The sequence below is a fragment of the Octodon degus genome, unplaced genomic scaffold (genome assembly GCF_000260255.1).
Source record: "Octodon degus isolate 3935 unplaced genomic scaffold, OctDeg1.0 scaffold00006, whole genome shotgun sequence".
Classification (NCBI taxonomy): Eukaryota; Metazoa; Chordata; class Mammalia; order Rodentia; family Octodontidae; genus Octodon; species Octodon degus.
The window spans coordinates 2,709,156-2,714,359 of record NW_004524582.1 but is presented as its reverse complement, the minus strand read 5'-3'; positions in this window follow the sequence as shown (position 1 = coordinate 2,714,359).

The window sequence follows — 5,204 nt, the reverse complement described above, 5'->3', positions numbered from 1 at the left end:
CCTTTGTTGTAGATCTTCGTTGTAGTTATAACCTTAGCATATACTGAAGTTCAGGTCCAGATCTGGCCCGGGCTAGGACTGGGTCTGAGGGTTCCTGGAATGCAGCAGAAATTCTTACTCAGTGGGAGGGTTGGCGGAGGTGCTGTGGAGTGGTGGAAGATGTCCTGAGGGGCTGGATGAGGGTCTCACCCATTCTACACCTGGACAGGGACCAGTAGTAGGTCCTGCTGGCACAGGGTAGCTGGAAGCTCTCCCACACACTCTCCTGGCCTGGGCTAGGACTGGGTCTGGGGGTTCCCAGAAAGAGTTAGAAATTCTTACTCGGTGGGAAGGGTGGAGGAGGTGCTGCGAAGTGTTGGGGGCGTCCCAAGGGGTTGGAAGAGGGTCTCACCCATGCTGGGCCTGGGCTGGGACCAGTAGTAGGTCCCACGGGCAGGGTAGCTGGAAGCTCTCCCACACACTCACCAGGCCCGGGCTAGGACTGGGTCTGAGGGTTCCCAGAATGTGGCAGAAATTCTTACTACGTGGGTGGTATGGCAGACGTGCAGGCCTGGGCTTGGATTGGGTGTGGGGGTTCTTGGAAAGTGGCAGAAATTCCTACTCTACGGGCGGGGTGGGGTATGTGTTGAGGAGTGGTGCGGGGCATCCCAAGGGGGTGGGAGAAGGTCTCACCCATGCTGCGCCTTGGCTGGGACCAGTAGTAGGTCCAGCTGGAAGGGCAGGGTAGCTGAAAGCTCTCCCACACACTCGCAGGGCCTGGGTCTGTATTATATATTTTTTAAATTTTATTATTTATTATATTTTTAATTCATATATTTGGGACAGGGTCTTGCTATGTAGCTCGGACTCATAGTGATCCTCCTGTCTCAAGCCTCCCCAGTTCTGGAATTACAGGCATGCTCCATCACACCCAGTTTCGTGGTCTGCATGATGTGTGGTACCAGGAATCAAACCCAGGCCCTTGTGCTAGCCAGGCATGAGCTTAGAACACTGAGCTACTGCCCTGACCCCAGGAAAGTCTAAACTTCAAAGTTGGTATTGAAGATCAATTTCAGGATGTGTGGACACAACCATGGACAAATATCTGGAAGAAAAACAAATCATACAAAGAATTCCAATTTCTCTGGGATAGAGAATGTCTAGCATATCTTAGGAATACTATGGTTGCCACAGTAATTAGAGAAGGAGTAGTGAATAGTTGTATTCACAAAACAGAAAAAGTAAAAATAGCAACCAAGAAACAGTGCTACCTCTTTTTCTAGAATTTCTCATGTACAGAGCATTAGCCAAAATTATAAAATTATAAAATAAATACATAATTTCTAAAGCAATATAAACTATTGGGATATTATTTACAAATGCATTAAGTTCACTGTAATAGATACGGTGGATATAGAATATGCAACATATGTATAAATATTGTCAATTCTTTACATATTAAAATGTCACTTATGAATTCCTTTAGAATAGAATACTCTATTTGTAAATACTTGCTTAGGAAAAACATCTACGCTCAGTACCATATGAAAGAGAAAACCTAAAGTGCTTGATTTCACTATAAGAGAATACAATCCAATTCCTTCTCTTGTAAAAATATCTTACGGGCTGGGGAGATAGCTCAATAGAATAAGCACTTGCCTGGCAAGCTCAAGGTCCTGAGTTCAATCCCCAGTACTGCAATTAAATAAAAAATAAATAAGTAATTAAACAATTAAAAATATTTATTAAAAAATATCTTGCGAAGTGTTTAAACTTAACAGAGCACAGGAGCATTCGACAACAGGAGGCTTCAAATGCAGTATTCAATTCACACAACAGAGATGGTTCAGCAGTCCTTAAGACTTGCTACTAAAATCATTAGTTTTTGTTTATGGAGATATCCAAGTAGACAAGATGTATTACAAAGGCTAAACATGTAAACAAGTGTTTTTAAAGTAGAGGCTTTGGGGAGAGGAGAAGAAGAAATCAGCTTTGCCTCTGCATGAAACATGACTTTAGCCTTGTTAGTTCAAGAGCCACCTCTGCTTTGTTCTTGACACCCCTACTTAACTGCACCAAATCAGATTTGTCTGAGAGCACTGTTTGACAGGAGCCATAAGTAACTGCAGGGAGGCCTAACTGCAGCTGTTGCTCTCCTACTGCACACAGTTGTGCTGTGTCATTTGAATTTGTGCTTCGATGCATCTTTAAAATATTTCTTCTGCAAAACCTGATTAAAGTTGTACCCAGTCTGTTCAGTTGACTGCCAATGCTTAAGAATCCCACTGCTAGACCCAGACCATAAATACTAACTTCAGCAAAAATTATTCTTTACATACTTGTGAACATAAACTTTTTGAACGACCTTCGTTCTGTAAGACACCAGCATCTCATTAACATCAGTGCATCTATTACTTGTAAGTGTCTGTGTTTTGGCTTGAATGTAGACTATTTGCCACTCAAGGTGAAAACCCTTGGAAAGCTAAAATTCACCGAATCACCCTCATAATTTATTTGCTTTACTCATCATCTTAATTCTTGTACTGTGTATATTTTAATAAATAGTTTTTGCTCTCTGCAACAGCCATCACCATGATACACATTGTGAATAAACATCTGAGACTAGCATTGTAAAGAAGGAAAGGCTTGTTTAGGCTGTGTGTTTAGGTCTAAATTCACTGTTCTATTGCTATTAGGCCAATGACAAATCAGAAATATGGTGATGGAAGTGTATAGCAGGGGGAAACTGCTCATCTCATGACAGTGGGGAGGACAGGGGACAGGATACAGATTTCAAAGGCAGGTACTGATTCACTTACTAGCTCCAAATGAGTGCCAGTTCCACATAGATTAATCAGCTATGAGTTTATCAATGGACTGATCCATCATTGAGGCTAGTACTCTCATGACCTACTCAGCTCCACAGATATCTCTCCCTGCTCCCTGTCAAATTTGGCCTCACTGGGTTCCAAGCCCATAATACATCAGTGTTTGGGGAGCACTCACTATTCAAACTGTGACAATCTGTTTAAGTGTCCTTTTGATGTTTTTTTATGAAATAGACTCAGGTACCTTAAGGAAGGTTACAATATTCAGAAAATATTGGCAAGACAGTACAAGCAGTGGGAATGTGTCACAGAGGTCGGTACAGCTCACTGCAGTCAGAAGAAAAGAGGCACAAGCCAGGGGTCCTAGTATCTGTTGTAAGAGCAGATCCGAATGACCACAGTTTTCTGGCACTGAATTCTGCCTCCTGAAGTCTTTGCAGCACAAGAGTTTCACAAGCTAAAGATCACACCTATAGTTCATGTTTTAGGGGAACATACAAGGTCCACACTCCAGCAATGAGTAAGTGATTTTGTCCAAAGCATATCATCCACCTTCCTGTACACTAGATCCTCAATTAACATAACTTCATAAAACACTGGTACATTAAACAAAGAACATATTCTTCACAGGCAATGTTTCTGTCTAAAGATGTCATCTTTCTGCTTCGCTGTCTTAGGCTCATATTGACAATTCTCCCTACTGCCATTCATTACGGCATTTAGGAGCCCATAAAATTTTTGAGTCATCACTTACTATTTTCTTCTCATTCCAAATCCTTCTCCTTTTAGTATTCTGACAATTTAATAATTATTTAATTTGAGCTTTCATTCAAATTATTTCTACCACTTCAAATAAGTCATTAAATTGTTTTCCCAGATGAGGGAGCTGCTCTATTTCCATGTAAAATAGCACAACATCAAATAATGCGTTTGTGTTCTTGGGAGCTGAATACACAGCTGCTCCACATTTCTTTTTTAAAAAAGATTTTTTTAATCTGAAATTTTTACAACTGCTGCTTATTGAAATTATTTTTCTTCTGTCCAATTTTAAGTTCCTGGCATCTGGTTTATTTTAGAAAAAAAATATTTCAAATAATTTGTTGATATGAAACAAAAGTCTTGCAAGCTTTCTTGAGATAAAGCAAATTTTTAAAGTGGCATGTCTATACAAAATGACATAGAGAATACAGAAGACAATAATATAGGCAAGTACTAGCTTTTGATTTAATGTGATTATTGCAAATTAATATAAAAAAGCAGTTCCCAGAGAAAGCTATGCTTAGTGTCTCTTGCTCAAATGCAAGAGACTTTCTTGCATTTGACCAAGAGATTTTATTCAACACAACATTCAACCAACAGTTAGGAAGGAGAATATAATGAATATATCAGAATTATACCTCTCATAAGACTACCATAATTGTACATAAAATTAGATTTTGTATTTTTAAAAATTCTTTAATCAAACTAGTGAGAAAATGCCCATCTTTTATTTCCCATTATCTCTTGAGTAATCTCAATTTAGTGTGAAATTGTAGATTTTTTCCCTGTAGAATTTTAAATGTACTTATATAATATTGAAATATATGCACACATAAACAAATCATTGGATTGGTTTTATTCAGTGAAAAAATCTAATAATAATTCCTTAACTTGGTGCTATTTTCATTTCAATGTGAAATTGTTGAAGATTATCTTTGCAGTTCCAATTTATTAATCATTTATACTATAATATTCTGTAATATAAATTATCATGAGATAGTGTACTGAATATTAATTTCTGAAATAATTTTGACTACACCCTGAATCTGTAATGGACAATCTTGTTCATTTTTCTTTTCTATTTTCATTCATTTTTTTATATATCAATGTAGGGTCTCACTGTGAGCTTAGACTCATAGTGATCATCCAGTCTCAGCCTCTCCAACACTGGGATTACAGGTGTGCACTAGGACACCCGGTTTTGGTGGCTAGCATGGCTTTCCTGGGGTTTTGGTGTCAGCACAGCATGTGGTGCCAGGGATTAAACTCTGAACCTTGAGCTTGCCAAGCAGTAGCTCATGCTGCCAAGCTCTGTCCCCAGCCCAAACTTGTTCATGTCTTGTTCGGGATATGATTTATGTGTCTGAGTCTGCACTGGCTTTCATTAACTTGTTTCTACCTCGCTAATAATCTTACATTTATGATATCATCCAATTGATATACGAATGCTTCTATTTGATTTCACTGTGCTCATAGTGATTTTCCTAAAGATATGTATGAATATTTCTTTTATTATTATTTGTTTCAATGATAGCAGTTCCTCGGTATCTCTCTAGTATTCCATACAATTGTTAGGTGACTTCGATAACTAGATTTTCATTCAAGTATGGTTGTTAAAATCTGTACTTTTGTGAGAAT